This window comes from Schistocerca piceifrons, chromosome 8 (assembly GCF_021461385.2).
Source record: "Schistocerca piceifrons isolate TAMUIC-IGC-003096 chromosome 8, iqSchPice1.1, whole genome shotgun sequence".
Classification (NCBI taxonomy): domain Eukaryota; kingdom Metazoa; phylum Arthropoda; class Insecta; order Orthoptera; family Acrididae; genus Schistocerca; species Schistocerca piceifrons.
The window spans coordinates 435196058-435209179 of NC_060145.1; the positions used below are offsets into that span (position 1 = coordinate 435196058).

Consider the following 13122-nt stretch of genomic DNA (forward strand, 5'->3'; position numbering starts at 1 on the left):
TAGGAGATGATACGCAATTAAATACAGGCGTGTGAAAGCGACGCAGACAACACTTTCCAAGTGTCCCACGTCACGTGGCGAAGAGCCGGCGCAACCCCAGGCAGCAGAGTGGCGCAGTGGAAGCGTGCTGGGCCCATAACCCAGAGGTCCGTGGATCGAAACCACGCTCTGCTAAAATTATTTCTTTTGCGGACTGTGCCGAGCTCGATTATTACGCCCACAGCGTCGGCTGGGGTGCTTTGATACAGCGTTAACAGCATACCCCGCAGTTCTGAAATGTGAAGAATGCGAGAACCACTTCCTAAGTTGTAGCATTTTTTAAGATTTTGCGCCAACTACACTCCACGATCGCAAAGTTAATGCTCTTACGACCCACATACGCGCAACACTCGAACAGGGTTGTGAGATAAAAATCGCATCTCCCCGGCGGGGAATCGAACCCCGGTCTCCCGCGTGACAGGCGGGGATACTAACCACTATACTACCGAGGATGCGCTGTAGACAGGTGCCTGTGTGCGAGAGATATGGTGCTAGTAGCCGCAAACGACCTACACTAAGTTCGGCGAGTGATAGAGCAGCAATTAAAAATCGGATGTGCCTCCCCGGCGGGGAATCGAACCCCGGTCTCCCGCGTGACAGGCGGGGATACTAACCACTATACTACCGAGGAAGACGCAGCTAGCGTCTCGAATGCACAATTATGTTACTCAAATAGCTGATACATCTCAAACCTAGCCTCCTGTTGCTGTCAGAGACAGCTGCTAAGAAATAAAAGTATGCCCCAGGTGAGGCTCGAACTCACAACCCCGGCATTGCTCACGGCTACTGCCTTATAAGTACCGTGCGCTAACCAATTGCGCCACTGGGGCTACAACAGAGTGCTTTCAGTTAGCGGTATTCACTTTGCTGCAATCCAGTGGTGGCCACAGAAACATACGATCGCCACCTGATGCCATACTGCGACTTTGGCACCTGACTACCAATGCTTCGTGCTATTCTTGTTTCATATGCTACGCTTACATGCACATCAACCGGCTCTCGTCGTCGAGAAAACGTGGGAAAACGCGCGCCTTGCCTTCTGCTACCTGTCGAACAGCGAGAGCAGATGCGTGGCAAGCTCTAAGCTCTGCAGGCGCACTGCGGCCACGCAGCTGCACGAAAGGTACCTTCCTTGGGAGCTTGCTCAGCCATGGAGAACACGTTTCTTAGCGAATTGCACTTGTCTCGTAGAAAGAAATGCTGCCACTGGCCCTGTGGCGCAACGGATAACGCGTCTGACTACGGATCAGAAGATTCCAGGTTCGAATCCTGGCAGGGTCGGCGTTTTGTTAGTTGCCGACGCGTAGCTGGGCAGTGGATTTCGTATGTCGCCGCACCGTGGAGTGCTTTGTTGCTCCTGTGCATCTCGCAGCTGCATGTCGAGTCGATCGTGGTAAATATCGCTGCCTGCAAGCGTCAGCGTAGCGTCAGTCGAGCAAAGTCGAGACAAGTCAAGCTGAGAGCTGTAGGAGATGATACGCAAATAAATACAGGCGTGTGAAAGCGACGCAGACAACACTTTCCAAGTGTTCCACGTCACGTGGCGAAGAGCCGGCGCAACCCCAGGCAGCAGAGTGGCGCAGTGGAAGCGTGCTGGGCCCATAACCCAGAGGTCCGTGGATCGAAACCACGCTCTGCTAAAATTATTTCTTTTGCGGACTGTGCCGAGCTCGATTATTACGCCCACAGCGTCGGCTGGGGTGCTTTGATACAGCGTTAACAGCATACCCCGCAGTTCTGAAATGTGAAGAATGCGAGAACCACTTCCTAAGTTGTAGCATTTTTTAAGATTTTGCGCCAACTACACTCCACGATCGCAAAGTTAATGCTCTTACGACCCACATACGCGCAACACTCGAACAGGGTTGTGAGATAAAAATCGCATCTCCCCGGCGGGGAATCGAACCCCGGTCTCCCGCGTGACAGGCGGGGATACTAACCACTATACTACCGAGGATGCGCTGTAGACAGGTGCCTGTGTGCGAGAGATATGGTGCTAGTAGCCGCAAACGACCTACACTAAGTTCGGCGAGTGATAGAGCAGCAATTAAAAATCGGATGTGCCTCCCCGGCGGGGAATCGAACCCCGGTCTCCCGCGTGACAGGCGGGGATACTAACCACTATACTACCGAGGAAGACGCAGCTAGCGTCTCGAATGCACAATTATGTTACTCAAATAGCTGATACATCTCAAACCTAGCCTCCTGTTGCTGTCAGAGACAGCTGCTAAGAAATAAAAGTATGCCCCAGGTGAGGCTCGAACTCACAACCCCGGCATTGCTCACGGCTACTGCCTTATAAGTACCGTGCGCTAACCAATTGCGCCACTGGGGCTACAACAGAGTGCTTTCAGTTAGCGGTATTCACTTTGCTGCAATCCAGTGGTGGCCACAGAAACATACGATCGCCACCTGATGCCATACTGCGACTTTGGCACCTGACTACCAATGCTTCGTGCTATTCTTGTTTCATATGCTACGCTTACATGCACATCAACCGGCTCTCGTCGTCGAGAAAACGTGGGAAAACGCGCGCCTTGCCTTCTGCTACCTGTCGAACAGCGAGAGCAGATGCGTGGCAAGCTCTAAGCTCTGCAGGCGCACTGCGGCCACGCAGCTGCACGAAAGGTACCTTCCTTGGGAGCTTGCTCAGCCATGGAGAACACGTTTCTTAGCGAATTGCACTTGTCTCGTAGAAAGAAATGCTGCCACTGGCCCTGTGGCGCAACGGATAACGCGTCTGACTACGGATCAGAAGATTCCAGGTTCGAATCCTGGCAGGGTCGGCGTTTTGTTAGTTGCCGACGCGTAGCTGGGCAGTGGATTTCGTATGTCGCCGCACCGTGGAGTGCTTTGTTGCTCCTGTGCATCTCGCAGCTGCATGTCGAGTCGATCGTGGTAAATATCGCTGCCTGCAAGCGTCAGCGTAGCGTCAGTCGAGCAAAGTCGAGACAAGTCAAGCTGAGAGCTGTAGGAGATGATACGCAATTAAATACAGGCGTGTGAAAGCGACGCAGACAACACTTTCCAAGTGTCCCACGTCACGTGGCGAAGAGCCGGCGCAACCCCAGGCAGCAGAGTGGCGCAGTGGAAGCGTGCTGGGCCCATAACCCAGAGGTCCGTGGATCGAAACCACGCTCTGCTAAAATTATTTCTTTTGCGGACTGTGCCGAGCTCGATTATTACGCCCACAGCGTCGGCTGGGGTGCTTTGATACAGCGTTAACAGCATACCCCGCAGTTCTGAAATGTGAAGAATGCGAGAACCACTTCCTAAGTTGTAGCATTTTTTAAGATTTTGCGCCAACTACACTCCACGATCGCAAAGTTAATGCTCTTACGACCCACATACGCGCAACACTCGAACAGGGTTGTGAGATAAAAATCGCATCTCCCCGGCGGGGAATCGAACCCCGGTCTCCCGCGTGACAGGCGGGGATACTAACCACTATACTACCGAGGATGCGCTGTAGACAGGTGCCTGTGTGCGAGAGATATGGTGCTAGTAGCCGCAAACGACCTACACTAAGTTCGGCGAGTGATAGAGCAGCAATTAAAAATCGGATGTGCCTCCCCGGCGGGGAATCGAACCCCGGTCTCCCGCGTGACAGGCGGGGATACTAACCACTATACTACCGAGGAAGACGCAGCTAGCGTCTCGAATGCACAATTATGTTACTCAAATAGCTGATACATCTCAAACCTAGCCTCCTGTTGCTGTCAGAGACAGCTGCTAAGAAATAAAAGTATGCCCCAGGTGAGGCTCGAACTCACAACCCCGGCATTGCTCTCGGCTACTGCCTTATAAGTACCGTGCGCTAACCAATTGCGCCACTGGGGCTACAACAGAGTGCTTTCAGTTAGCGGTATTCACTTTGCTGCAATCCAGTGGTGGCCACAGAAACATACGATCGCCACCTGATGCCATACTGCTACTTTGGCACCTGACTACCAATGCTTCGTGCTATTCTTGTTTCATATGCTACGCTTACATGCACATCAACCGGCTCTCGTCGTCGAGAAAACGTGGGAAAACGCGCGCCTTGCCTTCTGCTACCTGTCGAACAGCGAGAGCAGATGCGTGGCAAGCTCTAAGCTCTGCAGGCGCACTGCGGCCACGCAGCTGCACGAAAGGTACCTTCCTTGGGAGCTTGCTCAGCCATGGAGAACACGTTTCTTAGCGAATTGCACTTGTCTCGTAGAAAGAAATGCTGCCACTGGCCCTGTGGCGCAACGGATAACGCGTCTGACTACGGATCAGAAGATTCCAGGTTCGAATCCTGGCAGGGTCGGCGTTTTGTTAGTTGCCGACGCGTAGCTGGGCAGTGGATTTCGTATGTCGCCGCACCGTGGAGTGCTTTGTTGCTCCTGTGCATCTCGCAGCTGCATGTCGAGTCGATCGTGGTAAATATCGCTGCCTGCAAGCGTCAGCGTAGCGTCAGTCGAGCAAAGTCGAGACAAGTCAAGCTGAGAGCTGTAGGAGATGATACGCAATTAAATACAGGCGTGTGAAAGCGACGCAGACAACACTTTCCAAGTGTCCCACGTCACGTGGCGAAGAGCCGGCGCAACCCCAGGCAGCAGAGTGGCGCAGTGGAAGCGTGCTGGGCCCATAACCCAGAGGTCCGTGGATCGAAACCACGCTCTGCTAAAATTATTTCTTTTGCGGACTGTGCCGAGCTCGATTATTACGCCCACAGCGTCGGCTGGGGTGCTTTGATACAGCGTTAACAGCATACCCCGCAGTTCTGAAATGTGAAGAATGCGAGAACCACTTCCTAAGTTGTAGCATTTTTTAAGATTTTGCGCCAACTACACTCCACGATCGCAAAGATAATGCTCTTACGACCCACATACGCGCAACACTCGAACAGGGTTGTGAGATAAAAATCGCATCTCCCCGGCGGGGAATCGAACCCCGGTCTCCCGCGTGACAGGCGGGGATACTAACCACTATACTACCGTGGATGCGCTGTAGACAGGTGCCTGTGTGCGAGAGATATGGTGCTAGTAGCCGCAAACGACCTACACTAAGTTCGGCGAGTGATAGAGCAGCAATTAAAAATCGGATGTGCCTCCCCGGCGGGGAATCGAACCCCGGTCTCCCGCGTGACAGGCGGGGATACTAACCACTATACTACCGAGGAAGACGCAGCTAGCGTCTCGAATGCACAATTATGTTACTCAAATAGCTGATACATCTCAAACCTAGCCTCCTGTTGCTGTCAGAGACAGCTGCTAAGAAATAAAAGTATGCCCCAGGTGAGGCTCGAACTCACAACCCCGGCATTGCTCACGGCTACTGCCTTATAAGTACCGTGCGCTAACCAATTGCGCCACTGGGGCTACAACAGAGTGCTTTCAGTTAGCGGTATTCACTTTGCTGCAATCCAGTGGTGGCCACAGAAACATACGATCGCCACCTGATGCCATACTGCGACTTTGGCACCTGACTACCAATGCTTCGTGCTATTCTTGTTTCATATGCTACGCTTACATGCACATCAACCGGCTCTCGTCGTCGAGAAAACGTGGGAAAACGCGCGCCTTGCCTTCTGCTACCTGTCGAACAGCGAGAGCAGATGCGTGGCAAGCTCTAAGCTCTGCAGGCGCACTGCGGCCACGCAGCTGCACGAAAGGTACCTTCCTTGGGAGCTTGCTCAGCCATGGAGAACACGTTTCTTAGCGAATTGCACTTGTCTCGTAGAAAGAAATGCTGCCACTGGCCCTGTGGCGCAACGGATAACGCGTCTGACTACGGATCAGAAGATTCCAGGTTCGAATCCTGGCAGGGTCGGCGTTTTGTTAGTTGCCGACGCGTAGCTGGGCAGTGGATTTCGTATGTCGCCGCACCGTGGAGTGCTTTGTTGCTCCTGTGCATCTCGCAGCTGCATGTCGAGTCGATCGTGGTAAATATCGCTGCCTGCAAGCGTCAGCGTAGCGTCAGTCGAGCAAAGTCGAGACAAGTCAAGCTGAGAGCTGTAGGAGATGATACGCAATTAAATACAGGCGTGTGAAAGCGACGCAGACAACACTTTCCAAGTGTCCCACGTCACGTGGCGAAGAGCCGGCGCAACCCCAGGCAGCAGAGTGGCGCAGTGGAAGCGTGCTGGGCCCATAACCCAGAGGTCCGTGGATCGAAACCACGCTCTGCTAAAATTATTTCTTTTGCGGACTGTGCCGAGCTCGATTATTACGCCCACAGCGTCGGCTGGGGTGCTTTGATACAGCGTTAACAGCATACCCCGCAGTTCTGAAATGTGAAGAATGCGAGAACCACTTCCTAAGTTGTAGCATTTTTTAAGATTTTGTGCCAACTACACTCCACGATCGCAAATTTAATGCTCTTACGACCCACATACGCGCAACACTCGAACAGGGTTGTGAGATAAAAATCGCATCTCCCCGGCGGGGAATCGAACCCCGGTCTCCCGCGTGACAGGCGGGGATACTAACCACTATACTACCGAGGATGCGCTGTAGACAGGTGCCTGTGTGCGAGAGATATGGTGCTAGTAGCCGCAAACGACATACACTAAGTTCGGCGAGTGATAGAGCAGCAATTAAAAATCGGATGTGCCTCCCCGGCGGGGAATCGAACCCCGGTCTCCCGCGTGACAGGCGGGGATACTAACCACTATACTACCGAGGAAGACGCAGCTAAGATCTCGAATGCACAATTATGTTACTCAAATAGCTGATACATCTCAAACCTAGCCTCCTGTTGCTGTCAGAGACAGCTGCTAAGAAATAAAAGCATGCCCCAGGTGAGGCTCGAACTCACAACCCCGGCATTGCTCACGGCTACTGCCTTATAAGTACCGTGCGCTAACCAATTGCGCCACTGGGGCTACAACAGAGTGCTTTCAGTTAGCGGTATTCACTTTGCTGCAATCCAGTGGTGGCCACAGAAACATACGATCGCCACCTGATGCCATACTGCGACTTTGGCACCTGACTACCAATGCTTCGTGCTATTCTTGTTTCATATGCTACGCTTACATGCACATCAACCGGCTCTCGTCGTCGAGAAAACGTGGGAAAACGCGCGCCTTGCCTTCTGCTACCTGTCGAACAGCGAGAGCAGATGCGTGGCAAGCTCTAAGCTCTGCAGGCGCACTGCGGCCACGCAGCTGCACGAAAGGTACCTTCCTTGGGAGCTTGCTCAGCCATGCAGAACACGTTTCTTAGCGAATTGCACTTGTCTCGTAGAAAGAAATGCTGCCACTGGCCCTGTGGCGCAACGGATAACGCGTCTGACTACGGATCAGAAGATTCCAGGTTCGAATCCTGGCAGGGTCGGCGTTTTGTTAGTTGCCGACGCGTAGCTGGGCAGTGGATTTCGTATGTCGCCGCACCGTGGAGTGCTTTGTTGCTCCTGTGCATCTCGCAGCTGCATGTCGAGTCGATCGTGGTAAATATCGCTGCCTGCAAGCGTCAGCGTAGCGTCAGTCGAGCAAAGTCGAGACAAGTCAAGCTGAGAGCTGTAGGAGATGATACGCAATTAAATACAGGCGTGTGAAAGCGACGCAGACAACACTTTCCAAGTGTCCCACGTCACGTGGCGAAGAGCCGGCGCAACCCCAGGCAGCAGAGTGGCGCAGTGGAAGCGTGCTGGGCCCATAACCCAGAGGTCCGTGGATCGAAACCACGCTCTGCTAAAATTATTTCTTTTGCGGACTGTGCCGAGCTCGATTATTACGCCCACAGCGTCGGCTGGGGTGCTTTGATACAGCGTTAACAGCATACCCCGCAGTTCTGAAATGTGAAGAATGCGAGAACCACTTCCTAAGTTGTAGCATTTTTTAAGATTTTGCGCCAACTACACTCCACGATCGCAAAGTTAATGCTCTTACGACCCACATACGCGCAACACTCGAACAGGGTTGTGAGATAAAAATCGCATCTACCCGGCGGGGAATCGAACCCCGGTCTCCCGCGTGACAGGCGGGGATACTAACCACTATACTACCGAGGATGCGGTGTAGACAGGTGCCTGTGTGCGAGAGATATGGTGCTAGTAGCCGCAAACGACCTACACTAAGTTCGGCGAGTGATAGAGCAGCAATTAAAAATCGGATGTGCCTCCCCGGCGGGGAATCGAACCCCGGTCTCCCGCGTGACAGGCGGGGATACTAACCACTATACTACCGAGGAAGACGCAGCTAGCGTCTCGAATGCACAATTATGTTACTCAAATAGCTGATACATCTCAAACCTAGCCTCCTGTTGCTGTCAGAGACAGCTGCTAAGAAATAAAAGTATGCCCCAGGTGAGGCTCGAACTCACAACCCCGGCATTGCTCACGGCTACTGCCTTATAAGTACCGTGCGCTAACCAATTTCGCCACTGGGGCTACAACAGAGTGCTTTCAGTTAGCGGTATTCACTTTGCTGCAATCCAGTGGTGGCCACAGAAACATACGATCGCCACCTGATGCCATACTGCGACTTTGGCACCTGACTACCAATGCTTCGTGCTATTCTTGTTTCATATGCTACGCTTACATGCACATCAACCGGCTCTCGTCGTCGAGAAAACGTGGGAAAACGCGCGCCTTGCCTTCTGCTACCTGTCGAACAGCGAGAGCAGATGCGTGGCAAGCTCTAAGCTCTGCAGGCGCACTGCGGCCACGCAGCTGCACGAAAGGTACCTTCCTTGGGAGCTTGCTCAGCCATGGAGAACACGTTTCTTAGCGAATTGCACTTGTCTCGTAGAAAGAAATGCTGCCACTGGCCCTGTGGCGCAACGGATAACGCGTCTGACTACGGATCAGAAGATTCCAGGTTCGAATCCTGGCAGGGTCGGCGTTTTGTTAGTTGCCGACGCGTAGCTGGGCAGTGGATTTCGTATGTCGCCGCACCGTGGAGTGCTTTGTTGCTCCTGTGCATCTCGCAGCTGCATGTCGAGTCGATCGTGGTAAATATCGCTGCCTGCAAGCGTCAGCGTAGCGTCAGTCGAGCAAAGTCGAGACAAGTCAAGCTGAGAGCTGTAGGAGATGATACGCAATTAAATACAGGCGTGTGAAAGCGACGCAGACAACACTTTCCAAGTGTCCCACGTCACGTGGCGAAGAGCCGGCGCAACCCCAGGCAGCAGAGTGGCGCACTGGAAGCGTGCTGGGCCCATAACCCAGAGGTCCGTGGATCGAAACCACGCTCTGCTAAAATTATTTCTTTTGCGGACTGTGCCGAGCTCGATTATTACGCCCACAGCGTCGGCTGGGGTGCTTTGATACAGCGTTAACAGCATACCCCGCAGTTCTGAAATGTGAAGAATGCGAGAACCACTTCCTAAGTTGTAGCATTTTTTAAGATTTTGCGCCAACTACACTCCACGATCGCAAAGATAATGCTCTTACGACCCACATACGCGCAACACTCGAACAGGGTTGTGAGATAAAAATCGCATCTCCCCGGCGGGGAATCGAACCCCGGTCTCCCGCGTGACAGGCGGGGATACTAACCACTATACTACCGTGGATGCGCTGTAGACAGGTGCCTGTGTGCGAGAGATATGGTGCTAGTAGCCGCAAACGACCTACACTAAGTTCGGCGAGTGATAGAGCAGCAATTAAAAATCGGATGTGCCTCCCCGGCGGGGAATCGAACCCCGGTCTCCCGCGTGACAGGCGGGGATACTAACCACTATACTACCGAGGAAGACGCAGCTAGCGTCTCGAATGCACAATTATGTTACTCAAATAGCTGATACATCTCAAACCTAGCCTCCTGTTGCTGTCAGAGACAGCTGCTAAGAAATAAAAGTATGCCCCAGGTGAGGCTCGAACTCACAACCCCGGCATTGCTCACGGCTACTGCCTTATAAGTACCGTGCGCTAACCAATTGCGCCACTGGGGCTACAACAGAGTGCTTTCAGTTAGCGGTATTCACTTTGCTGCAATCCAGTGGTGGCCACAGAAACATACGATCGCCACCTGATGCCATACTGCGACTTTGGCACCTGACTACCAATGCTTCGTGCTATTCTTGTTTCATATGCTACGCTTACATGCACATCAACCGGCTCTCGTCGTCGAGAAAACGTGGGAAAACGCGCGCCTTGCCTTCTGCTACCTGTCGAACAGCGAGAGCAGATGCGTGGCAAGCTCTAAGCTCTGCAGGCGCACTGCGGCCACGCAGCTGCACGAAAGGTACCTTCCTTGGGAGCTTGCTCAGCCATGGAGAACACGTTTCTTAGCGAATTGCACTTGTCTCGTAGAAAGAAATGCTGCCACTGGCCCTGTGGCGCAACGGATAACGCGTCTGACTACGGATCAGAAGATTCCAGGTTCGAATCCTGGCAGGGTCGGCGTTTTGTTAGTTGCCGACGCGTAGCTGGGCAGTGGATTTCGTATGTCGCCGCACCGTGGAGTGCTTTGTTGCTCCTGTGCATCTCGCAGCTGCATGTCGAGTCGATCGTGGTAAATATCGCTGCCTGCAAGCGTCAGCGTAGCGTCAGTCGAGCAAAGTCGAGACAAGTCAAGCTGAGAGCTGTAGGAGATGATACGCAATTAAATACAGGCGTGTGAAAGCGACGCAGACAACACTTTCCAAGTGTCCCACGTCACGTGGCGAAGAGCCGGCGCAACCCCAGGCAGCAGAGTGGCGCAGTGGAAGCGTGCTGGGCCCATAACCCAGAGGTCCGTGGATCGAAACCACGCTCTGCTAAAATTATTTCTTTTGCGGACTGTGCCGAGCTCGATTATTACGCCCACAGCGTCGGCTGGGGTGCTTTGATACAGCGTTAACAGCATACCCCGCAGTTCTGAAATGTGAAGAATGCGAGAACCACTTCCTAAGTTGTAGCATTTTTTAAGATTTTGTGCCAACTACACTCCACGATCGCAAATTTAATGCTCTTACGACCCACATACGCGCAACACTCGAACAGGGTTGTGAGATAAAAATCGCATCTCCCCGGCGGGGAATCGAACCCCGGTCTCCCGCGTGACAGGCGGGGATACTAACCACTATACTACCGAGGATGCGCTGTAGACAGGTGCCTGTGTGCGAGAGATATGGTGCTAGTAGCCGCAAACGACCTACACTAAGTTCGGCGAGTGATAGAGCAGCAATTAAAAATCGGATGTGCCTCCCCGGCGGGGAATCGAACCCCGGTCTCCCGCGTGACAGGCGGGGATACTAACCACTATACTACCGAGGAAGACGCAGCTAAGATCTCGAATGCACAATTATGTTACTCAAATAGCTGATACATCTCAAACCTAGCCTCCTGTTGCTGTCAGAGACAGCTGCTAAGAAATAAAAGCATGCCCCAGGTGAGGCTCGAACTCACAACCCCGGCATTGCTCACGGCTACTGCCTTATAAGTACCGTGCGCTAACCAATTGCGCCACTGGGGCTACAACAGAGTGCTTTCAGTTAGCGGTATTCACTTTGCTGCAATCCAGTGGTGGCCACAGAAACATACGATCGCCACCTGATGCCATACTGCGACTTTGGCACCTGACTACCAATGCTTCGTGCTATTCTTGTTTCATATGCTACGCTTACATGCACATCAACCGGCTCTCGTCGTCGAGAAAACGTGGGAAAACGCGCGCCTTGCCTTCTGCTACCTGTCGAACAGCGAGAGCAGATGCGTGGCAAGCTCTAAGCTCTGCAGGCGCACTGCGGCCACGCAGCTGCACGAAAGGTACCTTCCTTGGGAGCTTGCTCAGCCATGCAGAACACGTTTCTTAGCGAATTGCACTTGTCTCGTAGAAAGAAATGCTGCCACTGGCCCTGTGGCGCAACGGATAACGCGTCTGACTACGGATCAGAAGATTCCAGGTTCGAATCCTGGCAGGGTCGGCGTTTTGTTAGTTGCCGACGCGTAGCTGGGCAGTGGATTTCGTATGTCGCCGCACCGTGGAGTGCTTTGTTGCTCCTGTGCATCTCGCAGCTGCATGTCGAGTCGATCGTGGTAAATATCGCTGCCTGCAAGCGTCAGCGTAGCGTCAGTCGAGCAAAGTCGAGACAAGTCAAGCTGAGAGCTGTAGGAGATGATACGCAATTAAATACAGGCGTGTGAAAGCGACGCAGACAACACTTTCCAAGTGTCCCACGTCACGTGGCGAAGAGCCGGCGCAACCCCAGGCAGCAGAGTGGCGCAGTGGAAGCGTGCTGGGCCCATAACCCAGAGGTCCGTGGATCGAAACCACGCTCTGCTAAAATTATTTCTTTTGCGGACTGTGCCGAGCTCGATTATTACGCCCACAGCGTCGGCTGGGGTGCTTTGATACAGCGTTAACAGCATACCCCGCAGTTCTGAAATGTGAAGAATGCGAGAACCACTTCCTAAGTTGTAGCATTTTTTAAGATTTTGTGCCAACTACACTCCACGATCGCAAATTTAATGCTCTTACGACCCACATACGCGCAACACTCGAACAGGGTTGTGAGATAAAAATCGCATCTCCCCGGCGGGGAATCGAACCCCGGTCTCCCGCGTGACAGGCGGGGATACTAACCACTATACTACCGAGGATGCGCTGTAGACAGGTGCCTGTGTGCGAGAGATATGGTGCTAGTAGCCGCAAACGACCTACACTAAGTTCGGCGAGTGATAGAGCAGCAATTAAAAATCGGATGTGCCTCCCCGGCGGGGAATCGAACCCCGGTCTCCCGCGTGACAGGCGGGGATACTAACCACTATACTACCGAGGAAGACGCAGCTAAGATCTCGAATGCACAATTATGTTACTCAAATAGCTGATACATCTCAAACCTAGCCTCCTGTTGCTGTCAGAGACAGCTGCTAAGAAATAAAAGCATGCCCCAGGTGAGGCTCGAACTCACAACCCCGGCATTGCTCACGGCTACTGCCTTATAAGTACCGTGCGCTAACCAATTGCGCCACTGGGGCTACAACAGAGTGCTTTCAGTTAGCAGTATTCACTTTGCTGCAATCCAGTGGTGGCCACAGAAACATACGATCGCCACCTGATGCCATACTGCGACTTTGGCACCTGACTACCAATGCTTCGTGCTATTCTTGTTTCATATGCTACGCTTACATGCACATCAACCGGCTCTCGTCGTCGAGAAAACGTGGGAAAACGCGCGCCTTGCCTTCTGC

At 53.0% G+C, this 13122-nt stretch overlaps 35 non-coding genes across 35 annotated transcripts; 8 read left to right on the forward strand and 27 right to left on the reverse strand.

Annotated features, from left to right (window-relative positions):
* Positions 1 to 419: 419 nt before the first annotated feature.
* Trnad-guc lies at positions 420 to 491 on the reverse strand. The gene has a single exon. It is a non-coding gene; the product is annotated as a tRNA-Asp (tRNA).
* Positions 492 to 598: 107 nt separating this feature from the next.
* Positions 599 to 670, reverse strand: Trnad-guc. The gene has a single exon. It is a non-coding gene; the product is annotated as a tRNA-Asp (tRNA).
* Positions 671 to 777: 107 nt separating this feature from the next.
* Positions 778 to 869, reverse strand: Trnai-uau. The gene is given in 2 exon segments: positions 778 to 813; positions 832 to 869. It is a non-coding gene; the product is annotated as a tRNA-Ile (tRNA).
* A 378-nt stretch (positions 870 to 1247) lies between these two features.
* Trnar-acg lies at positions 1248 to 1320 on the forward strand. The gene has a single exon. It is a non-coding gene; the product is annotated as a tRNA-Arg (tRNA).
* Positions 1321 to 1924: 604 nt separating this feature from the next.
* On the reverse strand, positions 1925 to 1996 carry Trnad-guc. The gene has a single exon. It is a non-coding gene; the product is annotated as a tRNA-Asp (tRNA).
* Positions 1997 to 2103: 107 nt separating this feature from the next.
* Trnad-guc lies at positions 2104 to 2175 on the reverse strand. The gene has a single exon. It is a non-coding gene; the product is annotated as a tRNA-Asp (tRNA).
* Positions 2176 to 2282: 107 nt separating this feature from the next.
* Trnai-uau lies at positions 2283 to 2374 on the reverse strand. Its single transcript is given in 2 exon segments — positions 2283 to 2318; positions 2337 to 2374. It is a non-coding gene; the product is annotated as a tRNA-Ile (tRNA).
* Positions 2375 to 2752: 378 nt separating this feature from the next.
* Positions 2753 to 2825, forward strand: Trnar-acg. Its single transcript has one exon. It is a non-coding gene; the product is annotated as a tRNA-Arg (tRNA).
* Positions 2826 to 3429: 604 nt separating this feature from the next.
* On the reverse strand, positions 3430 to 3501 carry Trnad-guc. Its single transcript has one exon. It is a non-coding gene; the product is annotated as a tRNA-Asp (tRNA).
* Positions 3502 to 3608: 107 nt separating this feature from the next.
* On the reverse strand, positions 3609 to 3680 carry Trnad-guc. Its single transcript has one exon. It is a non-coding gene; the product is annotated as a tRNA-Asp (tRNA).
* Positions 3681 to 3787: 107 nt separating this feature from the next.
* Trnai-uau lies at positions 3788 to 3879 on the reverse strand. Its single transcript is given in 2 exon segments — positions 3788 to 3823; positions 3842 to 3879. It is a non-coding gene; the product is annotated as a tRNA-Ile (tRNA).
* A 378-nt stretch (positions 3880 to 4257) lies between these two features.
* Positions 4258 to 4330, forward strand: Trnar-acg. The gene has a single exon. It is a non-coding gene; the product is annotated as a tRNA-Arg (tRNA).
* A 604-nt stretch (positions 4331 to 4934) lies between these two features.
* Trnad-guc lies at positions 4935 to 5006 on the reverse strand. Its single transcript has one exon. It is a non-coding gene; the product is annotated as a tRNA-Asp (tRNA).
* A 107-nt stretch (positions 5007 to 5113) lies between these two features.
* Positions 5114 to 5185, reverse strand: Trnad-guc. The gene has a single exon. It is a non-coding gene; the product is annotated as a tRNA-Asp (tRNA).
* A 107-nt stretch (positions 5186 to 5292) lies between these two features.
* On the reverse strand, positions 5293 to 5384 carry Trnai-uau. The gene is given in 2 exon segments: positions 5293 to 5328; positions 5347 to 5384. It is a non-coding gene; the product is annotated as a tRNA-Ile (tRNA).
* Positions 5385 to 5762: 378 nt separating this feature from the next.
* Positions 5763 to 5835, forward strand: Trnar-acg. Its single transcript has one exon. It is a non-coding gene; the product is annotated as a tRNA-Arg (tRNA).
* A 604-nt stretch (positions 5836 to 6439) lies between these two features.
* On the reverse strand, positions 6440 to 6511 carry Trnad-guc. Its single transcript has one exon. It is a non-coding gene; the product is annotated as a tRNA-Asp (tRNA).
* A 107-nt stretch (positions 6512 to 6618) lies between these two features.
* Trnad-guc lies at positions 6619 to 6690 on the reverse strand. The gene has a single exon. It is a non-coding gene; the product is annotated as a tRNA-Asp (tRNA).
* A 107-nt stretch (positions 6691 to 6797) lies between these two features.
* On the reverse strand, positions 6798 to 6889 carry Trnai-uau. Its single transcript is given in 2 exon segments — positions 6798 to 6833; positions 6852 to 6889. It is a non-coding gene; the product is annotated as a tRNA-Ile (tRNA).
* Positions 6890 to 7267: 378 nt separating this feature from the next.
* Trnar-acg lies at positions 7268 to 7340 on the forward strand. Its single transcript has one exon. It is a non-coding gene; the product is annotated as a tRNA-Arg (tRNA).
* Positions 7341 to 7942: 602 nt separating this feature from the next.
* Trnad-guc lies at positions 7943 to 8016 on the reverse strand. Its single transcript has one exon. It is a non-coding gene; the product is annotated as a tRNA-Asp (tRNA).
* A 107-nt stretch (positions 8017 to 8123) lies between these two features.
* Positions 8124 to 8195, reverse strand: Trnad-guc. Its single transcript has one exon. It is a non-coding gene; the product is annotated as a tRNA-Asp (tRNA).
* Positions 8196 to 8302: 107 nt separating this feature from the next.
* Trnai-uau lies at positions 8303 to 8394 on the reverse strand. Its single transcript is given in 2 exon segments — positions 8303 to 8338; positions 8357 to 8394. It is a non-coding gene; the product is annotated as a tRNA-Ile (tRNA).
* Positions 8395 to 8772: 378 nt separating this feature from the next.
* On the forward strand, positions 8773 to 8845 carry Trnar-acg. The gene has a single exon. It is a non-coding gene; the product is annotated as a tRNA-Arg (tRNA).
* A 604-nt stretch (positions 8846 to 9449) lies between these two features.
* Positions 9450 to 9521, reverse strand: Trnad-guc. The gene has a single exon. It is a non-coding gene; the product is annotated as a tRNA-Asp (tRNA).
* A 107-nt stretch (positions 9522 to 9628) lies between these two features.
* Trnad-guc lies at positions 9629 to 9700 on the reverse strand. Its single transcript has one exon. It is a non-coding gene; the product is annotated as a tRNA-Asp (tRNA).
* Positions 9701 to 9807: 107 nt separating this feature from the next.
* Trnai-uau lies at positions 9808 to 9899 on the reverse strand. The gene is given in 2 exon segments: positions 9808 to 9843; positions 9862 to 9899. It is a non-coding gene; the product is annotated as a tRNA-Ile (tRNA).
* A 378-nt stretch (positions 9900 to 10277) lies between these two features.
* On the forward strand, positions 10278 to 10350 carry Trnar-acg. The gene has a single exon. It is a non-coding gene; the product is annotated as a tRNA-Arg (tRNA).
* Positions 10351 to 10954: 604 nt separating this feature from the next.
* On the reverse strand, positions 10955 to 11026 carry Trnad-guc. The gene has a single exon. It is a non-coding gene; the product is annotated as a tRNA-Asp (tRNA).
* A 107-nt stretch (positions 11027 to 11133) lies between these two features.
* Positions 11134 to 11205, reverse strand: Trnad-guc. Its single transcript has one exon. It is a non-coding gene; the product is annotated as a tRNA-Asp (tRNA).
* A 107-nt stretch (positions 11206 to 11312) lies between these two features.
* On the reverse strand, positions 11313 to 11404 carry Trnai-uau. Its single transcript is given in 2 exon segments — positions 11313 to 11348; positions 11367 to 11404. It is a non-coding gene; the product is annotated as a tRNA-Ile (tRNA).
* A 378-nt stretch (positions 11405 to 11782) lies between these two features.
* Positions 11783 to 11855, forward strand: Trnar-acg. Its single transcript has one exon. It is a non-coding gene; the product is annotated as a tRNA-Arg (tRNA).
* A 604-nt stretch (positions 11856 to 12459) lies between these two features.
* On the reverse strand, positions 12460 to 12531 carry Trnad-guc. Its single transcript has one exon. It is a non-coding gene; the product is annotated as a tRNA-Asp (tRNA).
* A 107-nt stretch (positions 12532 to 12638) lies between these two features.
* Trnad-guc lies at positions 12639 to 12710 on the reverse strand. The gene has a single exon. It is a non-coding gene; the product is annotated as a tRNA-Asp (tRNA).
* Positions 12711 to 12817: 107 nt separating this feature from the next.
* Trnai-uau lies at positions 12818 to 12909 on the reverse strand. The gene is given in 2 exon segments: positions 12818 to 12853; positions 12872 to 12909. It is a non-coding gene; the product is annotated as a tRNA-Ile (tRNA).
* Positions 12910 to 13122: the final 213 nt, after the last annotated feature.